General features: G+C 40.5%; 1 protein-coding gene across 2 annotated transcripts in view; it reads left to right on the plus strand.

Annotated features, from left to right (window-relative positions):
* Nucleotides 1–2,834: 2,834 nt before the first annotated feature.
* LOC135263033 (lysozyme g-like) overlaps nt 2,835–20,083 on the plus strand; it is a 34,021-nt gene continuing 16,772 nt past the window's right edge. Inside the window, exons 1-2 of one of the 2 annotated variants that reach the window (XM_064350591.1) lie at nt 2,835–3,163; nt 5,733–5,831. The gene's annotated coding sequence lies outside the window, so the exon portion shown is untranslated. The remainder of the gene's footprint in view (nt 3,164–5,732; nt 5,832–20,083) is intronic. The other variant, XM_064350590.1, reaches the window with a different exon arrangement.

Below are 20,083 nucleotides of genomic sequence, written 5' to 3' on the forward strand. Positions count from 1 at the left end.
CTATGATTAATTTCAGTTTTAGGTGCCATTTCAGTTTCAGTCCATATCAATATTTTGGTTTAAATGTACTGACACTGGTTGGCAATAGTCTCAGTAAGCAAGCGAAATGTAAACTTTTATAACATAGCACAATGACAAATAAGCAATTGTACTCTGTTGTGCAGCCTGTTTCATGTTTGAACAATGAGGTCTGTTTTTTATCACTGCTTGAAGATTGTTATTTCACAGCATTCTCTTATTCACCGTATGTTCAGTTTGTTTACACAGTATATCTGTACAGTACTGCATTATATTTCTGCAAAACATTGAAAGGTATTCTCTCAATGCACAGGAGGTTTATCACATATATAGTTTATATATTTGTCGAATGCATTCAAGCAGTCTACTTCAAATGTGTACAACTATTTCTAAAATATGTGAAAATGAAAAAAACATATTTTTATTTTTCCTGTTTTATGTATTGCCATATCAATCCATAGATGTTGTTTTTACAAACAGAAATATATGCTGTATTTCATTCCCTTATGAAAACCACTAGCCTGTTCATTCATACCAAGATAGTTTCTTCAGCATTTCTGCTGCTTTTTGGAAAACATACCTTATATCAATCTCTCGCTCGCCCTCTGGATCTGCCTGCATGTGGAAGTCTGTTATATTCCTCTGAATATTTAATATCAAATGGAAAACGGATATCAAAGTGTAATTTCACTAATTCTAACATGATCCATTTGTGGCATTTTCCAACCTAATATCAGCATAGCAATAAGTCTGAAATATTTCTATATGTTACCCTTGTAACTATACATATTTGCGAAGGTAATGAATTTATGGCTCACTGTTTATAGACTGTTTGCTGAACACATTTTTGTTCCTGTCTTGAAATCATTTAGCCACATCAGATAGATTAAATTATTTTATACTACAAGTGACATAGAGCAATATGTATTTATATTTACATTTACTTTTATTATACTTATTTACTTTTTGATGAGCATTTGAACATTTTCTAACTTCAGTCATGGCACCGTGTGCCCAATAGGCACTACAGGCCAGAGCCAGTGTTTGTCAGAACAAAAGCCAAAAGCTGTGTTGCTTTAGGATATAACATACGCGTCGCTCTTTCTCGACTCTGCATTCAATTAAAAGCACCTTGTTCTTGAAGATAAAACACCTGGCGCAAGTAAGAATGTTTGTTTCCTGAGGTTACGATAAGACTTTTATCTCCCCCCTACTCCAAACTCCTTCCCCACCACAGGTTCGCGATGATGTATGGGCCATCACGTTATTTATTCACTGAACTGTTCCAGATGTAGAGCCATCATTTATCTGCGCGACATGCGAAACCTGCAGCCTGGCCCCTCGCCGTGACCCGGCTGGTAGATACGCGCTCCCCCTGCAGGACCCTCCTACGAGCGTGTTGTGCTCAGCTCACGCCCCGCAGTTACCCTCGGGGGGGCTGCACGAGAAGCACAGGGGACCCCAGCCCTGCTGTTACTACCTCTCTGAGACAACATCACACACCGCTCACTCCATAGGAATCTTTAACAAATAGCTCCCATGTGTTTTGAGGCAGCTTTTGGTTATGGCTTTCTCTCTGAAATTCTCTCATCATGCCAAGCGAGTTGCTTTTTTCCTTCGGAAAGTGTAAGAAGTTTGAATTTTACAAATGCTCTTTATTTGCTTCGCGGATACCCCTTTTTGGGGCAAGGTTATTTTATGCATACCAGATTTTATACATAGTATCCATTTATACAGTTGATTATTCAAGCAATTCAAGTCAAATTCCTTACTCAAGGCTACTATGGCTGTACACTACCTAGGAACAGAACCCTCAACCACTGTGATACAAGTCAAACTTTTTTTTCAATAATGGCAAATATATTCATATATTTTACATAAGTCCTTCACTCATTTTATTATATTGCTGAACATGACTGCAGGCTATGTTCTTGCCCATCCAAGACATGACATGATTCATGTCCAGGTTAAACATTGAATTAATCTATTAATAAATGACATGAAAGAGCGATCTTTGTCAATGATGCTGACTGCATCTTCATTGTTGCAGAAACTGAATATGCCCTACAAAATATGATTAAGTAAAATTCCTAAAAGCACTGTTGATTTAACCTCTGAGCCCCCAAAACCACTAGAGGGAGCCACATTGGCATAGAATTGTAATAGATTTAAGATTATAAGAATGAAATGCTGATTCGTCGATTCAGCAGCAAGGCCCAGACATGTGGGTCTGAACATCCTCCTTCATTTACAATGATATGAGCTTGTCCTGCAGATTCGATTTTGACAGATCAAGGAACCTAGAAAAAAGGCGCATTGATAATTACCCTCATTGCAAAATTCGAATGACCAACGGAGAAGCTAATCAGTTTGGTAATGCTCTTGAATGCCACTGACGTGAAAGAGTGCATGATGTCCCAGATGCGATAGAGTTTCTCAATGGGCAGGGAAGTTTACATAAAATGACTATTTAACATAATGCCCAGGAACCCGAGGGAGTTAGCAGGTCCTACACGAACATTTGGAGGATGCCCCAATATGCGCACTTGATCATACTTACACGCTTGGGCACTTGGCGTGCGTGTTCATGTCCTCCTCAGTGTACAGTAAGTGCGCAAGTATGTCCCATTTCTTGCGTAACCACAGTAGAAACAGGTTAACATTTGTAAGAATCCACGGAGTAAAATTTTTGTCCCTAATGTGTGTGGTTTTTTAAAAACTTATGATACCAAATGGCCATGCTTATGTTCTATATTCCTATTGGTTAATTAGTTGTGATCACGCATATATGTCTATGGTCGTGACGGCTCTGGTTTCTTCGTTTGATCTTTTACGTGATTGGCTGCGAGTTTTTTGTTTGTAACATTGTTTTAAATTTAAGTCTGAGTCGGAGATGTTTAAAGAAAGAAGAAAGGAGTTTGGAGATCGTTTTAGTGAGAGTTGAAGCCATGGAGAGTTGGGAGAAGGATGGAGAACATCCGTGAGACTTAACGGCGAGCGAATGTGCAACTGAATTTCTACAATTCCGAGGAAAGACTGCTCGAACTCTGGAGAGAACCCACGTGTGGGATCGACTCGTTTCTCAAAGGATTGTCTCCAACGTTGGAATCTCCAAGTTCTTCCTCACCATTTATCTGCAGAAGCCGTGAGTACGCCGACGCGCCAACGGGTTTTTTTAATGGCCGTTTGTGAACATTTTTATTTTGTAGATGTGTTGGTATGTATGCGTGTTAGGGAAGTATGTTTTTATAGATAAGGAAGGTTACGCGAAGTAAAACAGTAATTCTAAAACTTACGTATGGGTTATTGATTTGTGGGTTTTTGTGATAGGCTATATATGGGGGCTTGTGTAGTTTATTTTAATAACACCAAATTTAACTACATGGAAGCGTATTGCTACAGGGTAGCTCATACCGAATTATACATTCCCGGCCCAGGCCTCTAGAGATATGAGTCGTAACCAGAGTGAAGTTTTGATGTAGCTGTCTCGTTTCCATCCGGGGAAGACTCAAATGTAAATACTAGTTAAGAATTTGTTCTTTAACTCTGCTGGTAGGCTACAGAGTCCCGCGAGGCAGGTATGTGCCCTCCCAGTGATGTGTACTTTATCACAACTTACGCTATGACCACTCCGGAATGGTATTTCGTCAAGCACACAAACCCAAAATTTGGTGATCATTGTTGACACCAGTCACAGGGTTGTCGGCTTATGTGTTTACTGGAGGACAATGCAAAAGTACAAAAGTTATAACTTTGTTTTATTCATGTTGTAGCATCATGTTGGAATTGTTCATTTGAATATGACGTCAGTAAGCTAAGTTGTCCTTGGTTAGCAAGCCCACATCAATCTTTGTACACCTATTACTGGCTATAAAGAGTGGTCTGACAACAATAAATTATTTTAAATAGTGACTACGCAACAAAGTCTGTCCCAATTGTTTTTAAAACTCCTGCTTACTTGGGCACTTAATACATACTTGAACAATATGTGTACATTTACCCACATCACAATTCATCACTTAAGTGTGTAAGTGCCCAACGCACTTAGCCAAGTTTGGAGAAATGGGCAGCCCATTAGCCTGTCAAACATTTTTGAGTGTGGTAGTGCAACTGGAAGGGGGCAGATTTGGAAATCAATGATTAAATCTCCTAGCAGATGCAACATAAAAGGCTATTTTCAGGTGTTGACTAAAATCCAACATAGTGCCTTGCTAGCACTAGTAATGTGTGATACTGATTATAATAATACCAGTGTGCAAATAGACAGAATAGAGCAAATATGGGAAAGAAGCCTTGCATTGATTTAAAAAAGATGCTTAAAATTTATTTCAAGTCAGCTAGGCTAAGCAATACAGGCTTTAGTATTGTCACACTTGGATTACTGCTGTTATTTGGTCCAGTGCAGCAACAAGTAAGATTAATAAGAATTAATAAGTAGCACAAAATAAAGTGGCATGATTTGTACTTTGTTGCCTATATAGGACAAATACTGTGTAATAGCTTGAACTGGCTGTTGAAAACAGATAAAATCATTCACTACTTCGTTTTTAAAGAAACATCTCTGTAACAAAATGTCCAGAATTACTTGTAAGAATTTGTCCTTCTGCTCAGACAGACTCAATTAGGCCTACTCCACAAGGCATTTGTGAAATAGTTGTTTCCTTCAACCTAAATGCAGAACAAATTCAATGCAGAAAATGCAAATTTTGTCAAGCGATGGCAAGCTGTAACTCATTACCAGAGCAGCAGCAAGCAAAGCATGCAAAGAGAGGTCAGACTGTCAGTTAAAAAATGTTTGAATGTTGGTCTAAAAAAGGTCAGACTGTTGGTTTAGAAAAGGTTTATGAAGGTGCAGTCATTAGTGATATGTGTATCTGATTGGCTGAGTATAGGAACAGGTAGTTGCTAAGGCGGACTAATGGTTTGCTGCAGTTTCCTGACTGAACTCACTCTTAACATTTAATTTGCTTGTTCATTGGTTTGGATTCAACGTGCATGCAAGTTTGTGTCTCTAGCATGCTGTCACGGCACTAGTCCTGTCATTATAGCACAATTTCTAATGAAATCACCTGTCTTCTGCTTTACTTCTTATTGAGGCGTCCGTTGGCTGAGGCTATCTTGTAAATTGTTATGATTGTATATTCTCTTTTGCCAAGTGATATTAAATTTCATGAAGAATACAGGGTATCTTGTGTTGTACCTTTCTCAAACTATGGAATGTGTCAGTGCACAACGTCTGAACCTCAGCCTGCAAACAAAAATCTGGGATGTTTAATGGAGTTCATCCTGTGTCAGCCAAGCATTAGGTCTGTTGCTTTTATGGATGCATCAACCTGTTCATGGGTGAAGTGGAGAGATCTTGCCAGTCAGTTTAAAGCAGGTTGAATAATGTAATGGAACTGTTGTCGCCAGTGGCTGCAATCACTTGTGTGCTGAATAGGAGCATCCCTCCCCCACCCTCAAGATGTCACAGATTTCTAAAATGACCATGATCCTGACCCGAGTGTCGCTGCTGATCAAGAAGGAAACTCATTGGTTTAGCCGCTGCCATCAATTAGGTATATATGATGGTGAGGTCGAGAGGACCTCAACAGAACATCAACATTTAATCTTTCATCAATTTACGTTTCGTTACTGTGCGCACAGTGAAAACCTGGTGTCCTTGGAAATTGTCCATGGCAGCTCATGAACAGGCATTTTCTTTCGCCTTTCAGAAATCCGCTTTTCAGAGGAAACCCTCAAGCACTGTGGAGTATGACTGAGGAAGCCTCACCAGCACTTGGGGTCATTCTCTCTGGTGAACTTATTTAGAAGTGAGTGTCTCAAATGGAATTGGTGTGACAGGGTCTGATTGTAGGTTCACCGTGGGTTCATGAGGGGCCAGACACATTCTGTGTGGTGGGGAATGACCTTGTGGCAATGTAAAAGTCAATGATGCAGGAACTCCAAGATATTGATACCAAAGAGGAGCGGCTTATTCTTCAGGACAGATAGGAAGATGACTTTATTTAGAGTGAATTAAAAGTGGAAAATATAACGAAAAGGAAACAAAAACAATCCAAACAAGAAAGCAAAATGAGCATGTAGCTCTGTTCCAGCTTCAATTATTACTATTGCACTTTAACAAACTGATCCACCTAGGCTACTCCCTCTCCATTCAGCCAGCCCTGAATGCAAGTGATTACCTGTTGCATATATTCTAGGACCATATAAATTTTTACATAAAATGTATGTGGATAAATATCCCAGTTCTCCAATGACTTACAGTAACGGCACATAAATACATTTAAATAGTCAATACAATTATTAAAACTGCACTATATTCCACATCTGACCAGATTGTACATTTTAAACATTGAAAACCCTCTGCAAGTGATACTGCCCCTGATCCTATTGGCACAAATTATGTGATGACAGCCCAGAAGCCAGCTACCTGCAGTGAGTAAATGTTCTCTCCAGCTATATAATTGTTGTCCTGGAATTGAAAGGTTAGACTCGCCATTGTGCTTGTACATATAAACACCTAGCAATGCAATACACTTAGTTAGCCACCCTAATGGTGATGTAAATGCTAGGATGGCCGACTGTTTTATTGTTGTGGCTAATGTTTCGTGCACTACAATATATTGCTCCCAGGGGCCTCATTTATAAAATTGTGTTGGAATTCATCCTAAATGTGAGTGTACAATCATTTCCTAAAATATTTCTATTGTAGCGATTTCAGTGAAGGACAAACCAGGCAGATCAATTCCTTGAGCCATTGCACTCACTTATTCATAGGCAAAGTAGAATGCAGCATTAAACAGCATGGGATTTTTAGCACTGGTGGGAGCTTTGGCTGTCTTCTCTATTTATAACACAACCAGCCACCCATATTCAAATCAGCCAAGCACCTAACTGCCTAACTGGCTTATCTCACAGTCCAGTCCCAGAATATCTGCATAAAACCAGGAAGTATTAGGCTGCACCCAAACTATACACAAGATGCAGCAGCCGGATGGCTGCTGGTCATGGCTTCTCTTCTGCCACACTCCTGCACTGCTCAGGTGTTCTCTGGCCAGCTGGTGGACACGGCCCAGGCAGTCCTGCAGCTGATGGACATACTATGGGCCTGGCGTGGTGGGCTGGTCAGCATTGGGGGCCGGTTTAACACCAGGTCGATGGACATCCTCCGCTCATGACCAAACAGCAAGGCCGCCAGCGTGCAGCCTGTAGATTCTTGCTTAGCCATCATGTGTGACATCAGGGGCAGGGGCAGGTGCAGGTGAGCAGCACCAACTGGGTAGCTAATGTGCAGTTACTCTACTAGCCCGTCACTCTGGGGGTACAGCGGGGTTGTGCAGGGTTTTCTTGACATGTTCTGTTCTTTTCACCTGATCCTCCTTCCATTTCACATGCTCGCTGTGGCGGCACTGACTACTGGCACAGGGGCACCCCCTCCAGCTCTTTAAACCTCAATGGCGGTTGTAGTGCAGCGTGATCCATGTGGACTTTAAGCTCACAGCCCAGTAGATACGCCTTGCAATGCTGCACTGCTGCTACCACTGCCAACAGCTCCCACCTGGTGACCCAGTAGTTACGCTCCTCTTTGCTAAGCACACAACTGAAGTACGGCACTAATTTCTCCCCTTCTTCTGTGAGTTGCAATAACACCAATGCCTAAATTGCTAGCATCAATGTACGCAAGCAAAACAAAGTAGAACCCCCTTATGGTAGCTTGAACATCATCAATACAGGGAAGCCAGCCGCTGTTACACCATGATCCTGCATACAATTATATGAATGTTTTATAAATGAGGCCCCCGGCCTTTCTTAAAAAAGCCATTTGTGAAAAAGTAGTCTTGTAGTTTCAGCCAGTTTCCGCGCAACAGTTTGTAGTTCTAGTTGGCTAAAAGGCCGTAGCTCTGTTACATGTGGATGGGTATTTTGATTGCAAATGACAGTCTTTCTTGAAATCACATCAGTGTAGACTGAGGTTCAGAATCATAAAAGGACAGAAATAGATTCTCAGCTTATTGTTCTGTTTTTCAGTGCAGAATAAATCTTCTCGGGTCACCCATCAATCAGCCATGCCTTTTGATTGAGTCGGGAAAATGTTGTTTAACACTTCTCATTTTGCTCATACAAATGCACTAGTCAAGCTGTAAGGAAAGCAATGGCTTTAAAGAAAGGACACAGGGTCCTTACAACTTTGCACTCGGTTGGAAATGAATCAGCAATTAATGCTTTTTAGTGTTACAATTTGGTCTGTATGTGACTTAACTTGATGTTGTTTAATTCATTTGCATACCTAATATGTATCAGTGAGTCTGGTATATGCATTTTATGAAGTACTATGACAAATTGTAGTCTGTACATAGCTATCATTTAATTGATACAATCAAATGTGTATTTTGGCTCCTCCTCCTGTCTTTATTTATGGTTTCTCGTGCTGTGATGTCAATTGGAATTGGCTGCCTGAAAGAGGAGGCACAGCGCTATGATATCAGCAAGAAATTAAAGACGACTTTTTTAAACTCCTCACTTTTGGAGCATCAATATGTGTCCCTGCATCAAGGACGTTAATTTAAACTTTTCAGTAATTTTTTTTTTTTTTTTTGATGACGATCAAAAAAAAAAGGGGCTAGGATAAGTTGATAGAACCAGTTAGCTAGCAAGCGAGCATATGGTGCTGTTCAACAGTGACACTGGCTTGTGCTTCGTTGAAACCAACAAGAGCTTCAACACATGAGGAGTTTTTGGGGGCGAACGAGATTGAGAATGAAGGACCTAATTGCACTGCAAAAAGCCAGGTGAACCTACATTAGAGAAACTATTGAAAGCTCTCAGAGACTTATGTGCTGAAGCATTGTGTGTTCAGTGAGAGAGATGCATTTTAAAATCAGAAACGGGCTAGATTTTGCACATGAATTTGGGGCTTCCCTTAAAGTGCTGTTAAGGGATTAGTTAGTATATGGTACAAGCAGTAAAGACTTGTGGGGAATATTACTGAGTGACACGTACAAGGCTTTGACATAGGTGAAGGTGCTGGACATGGTCAATAATTTTGAGCGTACCGCCCAGAGTATTCAGCCATTGCACCATGCAGTGACACACATAAGGGCGGACCAGCTAACAGCCAAGCAGGAGGGACAGAGACCGGGGAAGCAAGGCAGAGGGAAGGCCAGGGTTGACAGCAGAGGGGAGATGACCAGTGAAAAACCCTGCTACCGCTGCCTCAGGGCTGGACGTTTGCCGCAGAGCTGCCGATACCGGGAGTTCCAGTGCCGAGCGTGCCAGCGGATGGGACATCTGGAACGTGCCCGGTGTTGCGACCACGACGGGGCACAACAGCAGCAAACAACGCTCTCAGGCTGTGTGCCAAAATCCAGGGAAGGAGACTTGTTACAGTACCTCACTGCTGACGATGACAACAAAACCACAGGGACACCTTTAACGGCAGTGAGGCTTTCAGCAGAGCAAGCTCAGCCATCGAAGGACATGTGTCTGTTCACACTGACTAATAGCAGTGATCATACATGAAGCCATACAAGGTAATGTTGAGGTGTAACGGTAAAGTTAAGGATGGAGGTAGATACAGGAGCACTGGCAGGCTGGTCTGTCATATGAGGAAAAAATGTACCGCTGCAGGTTTTCAAATGTAATTTTACAGCTTTGTCTATGGGCAATATAGAACCAATGTAGGCTATACATTATAAATACTTAGAAAAGCATAGAAATCCATACAGCTTACTTATTGCTTTGTGTTTCACGCCATATGAAAATGAGTATATGACAGTGGTGTTCATATTTTGAGAATAAAAACCCCTGTTCACATTTGTAGAGTAACAGTATTTTTAACAAAATAAGTGAAATCTTATTTTCAACATTTACTGGTGCAGTGTTGTCAGATTCAAAATCGCTCTGTACCGTGGATTTTCACAACCACATTTATTAATTATTCCCAACCCACTTCTAACAAGTTAGCACAATCATGAAGAAAATTGCATATTTACCACTGTCTGCATTTTCACTGAGACAAGCGGCAAGGCTGCTGTCTTGAGTGCCAATGATGGGGTCCAAAATGTTATCATAAAAGCATGTTTTGGCACTGAAATGGCAACAGTGAACTAGCATGAGATGTTCTGCACCAATAAAGAATGAAAACTACACCCCTGTCTGTGATTTAATATATTTGTGTTTTGAGGTAAGAAACTTTCCACCGAAATCTCCAGTTCCCACGAGAGTGTCTCTGGAACAGCTGTGAGTCAGGGATCTTGTTATTGTTGAGGAGAGATAGGAGAGTGAACTGGAGTTGCTAACTGTGAAAACCAAAGCTATTACCAAAAAAAGAGTGAGCCCTTGCTCTTGCCAGTAAACTTATATGCCCGACACCCTGAAGCCTATCCTTAAAACTGTGAGACGAAAAATTGGAAAGGGTATATCTCCCCTGATGAATCTGGAGTGTAGTTAATGCCTCCAGAGGCCACCTTCAGAAACGGAGAAAAGGCGTCTTAGCCCCTCCCGGTTTCTTTCACATGGCGGGTGGAATGCCAATGTCAACAGCGGGATACAGTCCTTCAGGTCAGAACATAACTCAGTGGAGGACAAGCCACAGTCGCTCATGCCGATGAGAAGGATGTTTCCATGAGCTACGGGAAGAGGAATCTTGGACCTGTTCAGTGGCTCTGTCTCAATGCCATATCCACGCCAAGCCTGTTCATTACAAAGCAGCATTGATTGAGTCACCACTTTGCCATTGCACTCTGCTCTCTGCGATTCAAATCATACAGGTGTTGCAGGTCCCTTGGTAATGAGAGCCATAAAACAACTAGTAAACCTAACTAAACTTTGTTTATGGAGGTACTTCTTATCCATCTATAAGATATACATGGATATACCCTTATTTTTGATGGCTTTCTTGAAATCTGTTGCCGAAAAAGTATGGGTGCTTTATCAATCACTGCGGTAATTTGTTTTCCGGGGCACCCTTCGTCACAGGCTAACAAGGTGCCCCATATCGTTTGTGCTCAACGCCTGCCAGTGATTGACCCCTTCACTTTGTCAAACCACAGAAAAAAAAAATGAACCATTCCCGCAATCCTTTTGCAGAGTGATTTTCAAAAGGAGGTTGTGCGGTTGGGGGGGTGGGGGGGCGAGGGGGTACCTTTTGACTTCGGCAAAACGCGTGACTGATTTTCAGCCGACGCGGTGAACGCGGGAGCACGCCTTCCCAAGATCACTGTAACCGACGGAGACATGATGTAACACTATCCCCTCTCCCCCCACCTGGCACCCCCTGAGACAGGCCACATTTCACATATGAAGAATGGCGAAGAGAGGGGCTGCTGCGTTCGGTCTGTTTTCCCTCCACCTCTCCGCTGAGTGCTGGCTCAATGCTGGAGGGGCTCCAGGAGTCTGCGGAGTGCAGTTGGGGTGTGAGTGGCTCCGCTGCTGGGCTCCAGGAAACCAAGCTGATTGATTGTCTTTGTGAAACGCATACCTGTGTTTTAATCACACTGCCGCTGTAGGTTTCATAGAGAATTATGATTTAATTAAGGCGTTCTTGGTGTACGTTCAGAATGAGGTGCATAAAACATCCACGCCATTAAAATATTTAAGTATTCAATGAGGTATAGCTATGTAGCCTACATGCTATATAGTATGATATCTATTGTTTCCCTATCAATTTGTAGACCATAGAAAATAGAGTGAATCTTTTTGTAGCACATTAAGTAAATGATTGTATTTTATGCCATTTCTGCAATCATTATTTATAATTCAGTTGATATAAAGTCTACGGAGTGCTGTGCTTGCTTTGTTTGTAATTACCCCTCCATTTCAGAGAATTGCATGTGGGGAGGAAATCGAGCTAGTCAATTTGGCACAATATTCACGTTACGCAAAATGGTTACATTTGAATGAACACAAAATCAGTTGTACAAAGCGCTGAACCTCATGACCTGGTAGCACACATTGTTTTGACTGTTTCCATTATAATGCATCAAAAATCTGGTCTGCCCTCAAAGAGGGATAATGGATAAATGAGCTCTTCCGCACAGCTGAAAGGAAATTTAAGGGGAAGGATTAATTGGAGCTGAATTCTGCTGAATGCCTAAGATGATGTTTTGTGGCAGTTATTTGCAGGCCCCTGTGTAGTTGTGCCATAATGTAAAGTGAAAAAGAGGTTTGAGTGTGGAGGGAAATCCATATCACTCCCTGTCCTAGTGTTCTTGGAACAGTGAGTCAGTTGATGTGCCAAATCAATCTTGTAAGCCCATTTGCACGAGTCCCTCATATGACAAAATATCAAAGTCCTTCTCCATTAACTGCATTTTCACACATTGCAACCTGGAAGGGCTCTATTAGTCTCACACACGCACACACATGCACCATACAGGGCACAGCCACACACTTGCACATTAGAGATAAGTTTAAAATATCATGAAAGACGTGTAATGTCTGAGAGTTTGGCGCAAGTCTCTGCTCCTGGGCATCTACAGTACATTTTGGGCATTTAGCAGATGCTCTTATCCAGACTGACTTCACCGCATCATTTGCATATAATCCATTTATACAACTGGATATTTACTGAAGTAATTCAGAAAGTACTTTACTCAAGGGTGCATCAGATGAACCACCCAGCAGCCAGCCTTTTCAGCCCTCAGCTTAAAATGGTGGAAATAGATTTATTCAGGATTAGTAATTGATTTAAGGCTGTTATTGTCTTAAAGAAAACAGTAGGGGTCAGAGGAAATACAATTGACCTTATAGTTATTGGAAAATCATTGTGGACATTTGGCAGCCCTGGTCATCTTTCAGCCAGAGCAGGTATCATCTTTTAGAGATGGAGACCATATTTAAGGAAATATGGCAGATACCCATTATAAGGTTTTAATATTTGTGAATAATGTATTTGGTGCTTTAATTGCTTGCATTTCAACTGATGTTTCTAACATTCTAGGTTCCCCCTTGAGTATTCAGTGATTGAAAATTGATTGTTTTCTCTCTCTCTTCACCAGAGGTAAAATGTAGCAATCATAGTGTTTTTCTCTATGCTAGGTTTAAGATCAACAAAAACAATAATTTGCAAATGCATGAGCCTGATTTGTGTGTAACTGGCTTAAAATCACTTGTGTTTGATCGTGATCCATCCCATCTTATTGGGTTTGAAATTAACTATACCTTTCTGGGGACACGCAGCATGTGTTTCAGATAGTATGTAAGAATGCTTTTCAGAAGTTTTAATGTATAAAACCACAGCATTGCCAACCAAACAAGACCAGGTCAAAACATAGTATATGGCTGGACCTCTCTGGCCGACCAATGGTGTAACTTCATCACTCACTCAGTCACTCGGTCACAGACATTCGCGTTTGAGGGCTGGCCCCGCTGTTGCGGTCCAGCCAAAAAATCCCCTGGGTTTTATTTTCTTATGGAGGAACCACAGCTGCCTTTTTCAACACAGTCTACATTTTTGTTATCTGACCAAGTGTGAAACAAAGATGCTACTGCATTTAGGCATTGAGCAGATGCCCTTATCCAGAGCAAGTTGCACAGATTGCATATAAACATACAATTCATTTATACAGCAGGATATTTTTTACTGAAGCAACATCAGTTCAAGGGATAATGGCAGACTCCCCGCTGGCAATAGAATCTTTGCATCACAAGCCCAGTTCCTGAACTATAATGCTACACTGGCAACACGCTTCAATGGGCCAATTTGTCTAAGAGCTGTGGACATGGGGCTGGAGGATCTCTGTTATTTTGTCCTTCGTAGAACCTCTCTGTGTGTTAAGTACTGCTCTGCAAATTTCTGGGAGTCAGAAACCTGGAGTTGGACGAAAAAGTGTGAAAATGTTAGATTTCTGTAGTTTATTTCCAGACCTGTTCTCTAGCTTGTGTTCAGGGTTCATCCTTTATGGTGTATTGTTTTCCAGCGTTATTGACTCCACATCAACGATAAGTCGAGGGCATCACTGTCGCCTCACAACACAAAGGCTAGCCAGGGCCTTTCTCTGTGGAGTGTGTGTGTTCTCCCTGTGTCCACTCTGGTTTCCTCTGGGTACTCTGGTTTCCTCCCACGGTCCAAAGACATGCAGGTTAGGCTAATTTGAGACTCTAAATTGCCCATGGGTATGAGTGTGTGAGGAAGGTCTGTATGGACATAATATTTTATCTTACACAAGAGTTCAGTTTGTGGTGTCATTTGACAGTTGTCTTCCTGTAGAGAATTTCCTGTTTCGATGATGCCCTTAACTGCAGCAGTTATCGCAGCCATCTTAAAAGTCACTAGGTTTCATTGGCCGGTTATAAGTACAATATGTAATGGTGTGTAATAAATGCAGCTACTGCTCATCAATTATGCATTATTATGAAAAGGGAAAAACTACCAAATAAAGTTACAAATTAACCATTGGAAGTGCTTAGAAATAATCATTTTAAAATGTACATTTTATGTGCTGTTCATTTAAATTTATTTTCCAGGGAATGTATCATTTCAACATTTCCTATCAATGCAGAGCAATGCAGATTATAAAAATAGAAAGTCTTATTAATAACCATATTATGGATAGGTACCGTACAGTATTTATTATGAGTGGCCAGTTTTTATATACATTTATTTTTTCATAGATTTTATGTTTCTAAACTGGTAGCTGAGCTTAAGCTATTTTTGAGTTAAAAGAATGCTTTGGCATAATGTGACTGCCATTTTCTTTTCAATTAAAATATGTCTGTGCTCAATCCACATCTCCTTCACTAAGCAATGCAGTTCTATAATAAAGGATTTAAGGAATGTTGTGATACCTGCATTGATAAACAGACACACAAAGGGATTGATTCAAATTACTGTAATGATCAGTCAAGTCCATGGCTGTGAAATGTGTACGTGCTGTCTGCTGATACTGTACAGTACATTTCCTCTGCTTCTTTCAAATTCTGACAACTTTTAGTGTCAGCGATTGGTATGGAAGCCTTTTTCATCCTCATGCTGTGTGACAAACTGTCATCCCCACGGCACGTAAAATTTTTTAAATGTAAATTATGAAATGAAGTGTTGTACTTTCTACATGGTGAAAAATGTATTAAAATACCCTTTAATAAAACCTGAGAATCTGCAGTTTTGCCACATGTGAATTGCTTGATTGCGAATCTAAAATTGTGGAGTACAGAGCCTATTCAAGAAAAAAAATGTCTTTGTCCCAAATGTTATGGAGCTCACTGTATATTACTAGATTTCACATACTGTTGTTCTGCATCTACAGTTGTTGACAGCAGCACTGATGTACTTGGGACTATTTTTTGGATTTGGTTTTCTCTGTATGCAGTTAATTTACATATTTATCAGATGTAATAAGCACCAAAACAATGAAATAAGTTGTTCAGCACCATGGTATGGTCACTGTGGTTCATGCCTGTCCTTTTTGGTAGTACACCAGTTTGAAAAAATAGATGTCAAACACAGACATTCGTGTTCGCAAATGAAGAATCCTTCACAAAGTTCACATTTCATTGCCATCATCTCCAGTTGTCTGTTTCATAGGTCTTCTCAAATCTTTGCTAATAAATACAAAGTAGTCTCCAGTGCACTCAAACACTTTTGAGCTTCCATTATGCAGCATGTATTTAAACAGCACATGTGGTGTGCCAAGCCCTACTTAATGAAAAGCTGAACCATCCAAGTTAACTGGCTCATCATTAATTGAAAGATTCAGTCAAAGTGCTGAACTCCCTCCTTTCTTTGATTGGTTAGAATGGGATAGTGTAACTAGTTTGAAACAATTTGTAACACAACAAACAGTTTTGTATTTCAAAGTGCAATGGGTTTTTTTCCACAGGAAAGTGAACTGAGCAATCCCAGGTGCTATACCCAAACAAAGCATTTGGCTCAGTGCAGTGATGCAGCCCAGCATCTGAAATCAAATCCTGCCGGGTGACACACAATTAGTCATAGATTCACCCATTGAACCTCTGGAAGCAGGGCCTTCCCCACTTTATTATGTCATTGGAATTCTTCTGTTTGACTATCCATATACCTGTCTCAGCTGCATAAGTGGTGCAATCCTCTGGTACAATGAATGCACAGCTCAGCTAGTGGAGAGTGAATTGAAAAGGAGCAGCAGCTGGTTGAAAACTAGTAAAACCGTTTAATTAAAGATAGAATACAGTGGCTGAGAATTGTATAGTCATTCAAGTATGAGTGCAATTTCAAGTTATAGAATAGAAAAATGACAGAATTTGAGGCCAGTGCTTTGAAAAGTAAGATGTTTAATCATTTGCAATAGGAAAGTACAACGGCCCTTATTTGGATCTGAAGTGCAAATCCTTAGCTTGACTGCATGTACTTGTGCATTGTGCACCTTTTAAATTGGCAGATCTTGCATCAGTGGAACGGCACTACAGCTATGATTGGGCTTTAGAAATTGTTGATGCAGGGTGTGCAAAAATAAATTGTGAATTGAACCTTCATTCAATGCATTAATTTAAAAAAATCTGATTTTCTTTTGTCCTAGATGCAGGTGTGTTAATGGTTTTATCTGGGTGTTATTAATGGTACATTCTATTGAAATTACGTACATACAACCGTGCTACAGGGACAGTACATTCATCATAAGCCTTTTGTAACAATTAGATGAGCGCATGTTTCCTGGTTGTGGTGTCCAGAGGCTACCTGACGTCCATGAATGGCATAGTAACTGTGTTCACACTCTTCCACTTTTGTAATTCAAATTTGTAACATCATGTGGAATTCAGCACTGTAGTGCAGACTGCATTTGCTGAATTTTCAGAAGTTCTGACTCTGTAGTTGCTTGTTAAATAATTAATAGTTAAATAGATAAATGGCTTGGTAAATGGTAAATGTGCTATTTATCTATTTACCGGTTATTTAATCCGTCAAAAACAATTGAAAAATCCATTCATACTCACATTCTTAATGGTGCCACCCAGAACTGGCGTCAAAAAATAAATAATTTAGTTCATGTCAGGCTCTGTTGTCGCATGATGATTTTTAAAACCAAAAAAAAAAACCTCAGGATTTTTAGTTTTTCCATTCAGTCTGTCCTCCACATGTCCCCCTTTTTGGCTTTCCAAGGTAGAGAAACTTTCTCTAACCTAGTAAATGTTTAATGTGAAGTGCCTCTGGCTGGATGGGAGCCCTGAGTATCTCATTACTCTGTGTTGGACCAGTGTCCTCGCTGCCACTTGTTTAATTACGTTGGGGATCAGAGACCTGTGGCCGGGAGTGCTTCAAACTGATTATGCTCTCAGGCTGGCCCACAAGGCCCCTCATTATGACAGTCGCTCAGCTCTTCCCCCTGAAAATGTGTCCTCAGCTACTGTGATTCAGGAAGGCCCTTTCTCAAAACAAAATGGAGTCCAACCCAACTTTTCCGCAACAAAAATGGAATCCTTCCAAGTTGGGAGAAAAATGCAATGTGAATATTAATCATGGTCACAGGCTTGGATTCAGGTCTTAGTACAGATTGTAATGTCTCAAAATTGTGTTCAAAACTACTTCTGTAGTGCAATTACATATTTCTAAACTCAATATTTCTGTTGTTTTTGTCAAAAAACCGATCAATATGTGTGCTTAGTCTTAAATGGGTAGATTTTTTTTTACCAATGATCCATTTACATTCTGTTTACATGAATGAATTATGATATAGTTCCCTTCAGAACTCACTGGATTAACTATGATCCAAATGTGTGCTATTACCATAGATCTTCTGTATATTTAGAGTATAGATTTGTATATTCCAGACATTACTGGATGTTCATTCCATCATACAGTACTCTCTTAAGAGAGTCTGTGTTTTGTCAGCTCAAGCATTTTATGAATGTCATTAGTGATGTAGATGTATGTAGGTAACATACACTGCCCAGTTTTATTCCTGCTGCATTGTAACCAAATGAACCAACACCTCTCAAGATCAAGGCAAAAGCTGGAGTGAATTAGAATCTCTGCGCCCTTCGTGCACATGTCAGAAGCTTTGTTTCGTAGGCCTGCTCTTCTTCGCTCTAAAGAGAATTGTCTATCAATTGTGTATTTGTGATCCTCTGTTAACATGTGGTTCAAAGATCTGACTTTATCTGGTTCAGAGGATTGTTAAATTCCCATGAAAAAGAAAAGTGCAAAGATCAAATGTGGTGCCAATTATAAGCTAGGAAACATAAGATAAAGCATTACTCATTTATACCCTCTACATATGCAAATGATCGTGGTCCATAGAGTCCTATCACAAAGCCATAATTATTGGTATTGCTACAGCATATAATGCTGTCTTTTTACATACTAGAATTTTATTTATTTTTATTTGCTATTGCTCGGAATGCAAATCATTCCAATATTTAATTTCTTCTCAAATTTCTTTGTTATTTTTTCCTGTCAGCAGAGCAGCAGAAACACTATCAAGGATGGTGAAAATTGTGTTCCTCTCATTTTGGTACAAAGTGGAAGTCTAATTATTTACAGAAGAAATACGAGTCCATACAAAGACCATCTGTCGATATTACAATTACTTCTCACCTGGTCCCCAGGGTGGACATTGTGGCCTACCATCTATGCCCAATTAATTCCCCTTCTCTGCCGGTGTGTCATTTTGTCAATTAGTAAGGGCCAGGTTTGTTAACGGCTGCTGCACTTGGCAACATTCTTCCATGGGTTTTTGGTTACGCTTCACCCCTAACCAGTTCACATAACCTCCCAGTTCACATCAGCAGTCACAGTTAGTTAACAAAGGGGTGTCATAATTACTGTATGAAATAACAATTTGTCTGATCTTGTTGCCTGCGGCAGGGTCTGATTCTGAATTAGTGTATCCAATTTTCACCGCGACCCTTGATCATTGGAAGCTTGATCTGGTCAGTCCGGGAAGGTGTCCTATTAACACGGATCCACTTACATAGGGCGAGGAAGTATTTCTGGGGAATGGGCTTCCCTCATCTCTCAAACAGGGAATGACAGACCGTAATTAAATGGACAGGATGTGTCTCTGGAGCTCACAGCCATCAGTAGAGACTAGAGTGTCCAGGGAGGGAAAGATGTAATATTTTACCGTCTAAAGGTTCACTGAACTGTGTGTATATGCACCTGTACTGCCCGGTGTCCTCGGACTGACACAGACCATCATGACCTCTCTCAGGCTGATCCTAATGGAAATTATTGTTAAGCATTGTGGTTGAGGGTTTTGGCAAAATGTACCCCGTTGCCATGGAGAATGTTTCATATGGACAACTCCTTGGCAACAAATTAGATTCTTTGGAGAAAGGGGATTCATTTTCCCGTGAGTCAGTCCAGATGTCATATTAAAACACTTGTTTTTTATCAGCAGCCAGAATCTGAAAATGGGTATAGCCAAACCAATCCTTTCTTGAAATAAGTTTTGTAAATATTCCAATAATCAGCTATATTTCTGTGGCTTAGTTTCGATTTTTCTCATGGTTGGTACATTAGATTATGTTTGAAGGTCCATCCCAGCATTCAGTCCAACTGGCCATATTCGCAGAAGCCACTGAGGCAGGTGATGCCCTGCAGACCAAAATCCCCCCTCCCTGAGTGAACACTATGGCCAATTATGAGTCAGCCTGCAGGACTGCTAGTCACAGTTGAGCTCAGGTCATGGGGGCATCACTGCATAAAGGACTGGTGCTTTGGCTAGACATGCTACTTAGCAGAATTCCAATTCTAATTCTAATAATTTAATCACTTCTATTATTAGTAAGCTTGCAAAATACATATTTAAAACACATACCCTCCAAAATGATTGGCACCAAAAATTAATATGGACAGAAAATGCTAGATAAAATTCACTTAATTACTTGCTTTCTATGTTCAGTAAAATGAGAAAATTATCTTTATTGTGATGCCATTGCCCAGAGGAAAAAAAAGATTATTCAACACAAAATAATTTTTAAATGTGTCACAAGTATTAGCTTGGCACCCACCCTATGCCAAGCTTACTCGTGTAATGTCTGATTATATTACAGGCATTTAGCAGGCACTCTTTATCCAGTACGACTTGCACAACTTTTACATAGCATTTACACTGCATCTGTTTATACAGCTGGACATATACTGAGG

This window comes from Anguilla rostrata, chromosome 9 (genome assembly GCF_018555375.3).
Source record: "Anguilla rostrata isolate EN2019 chromosome 9, ASM1855537v3, whole genome shotgun sequence".
Lineage (NCBI taxonomy): Eukaryota > Metazoa > Chordata > Actinopteri > Anguilliformes > Anguillidae > Anguilla > Anguilla rostrata.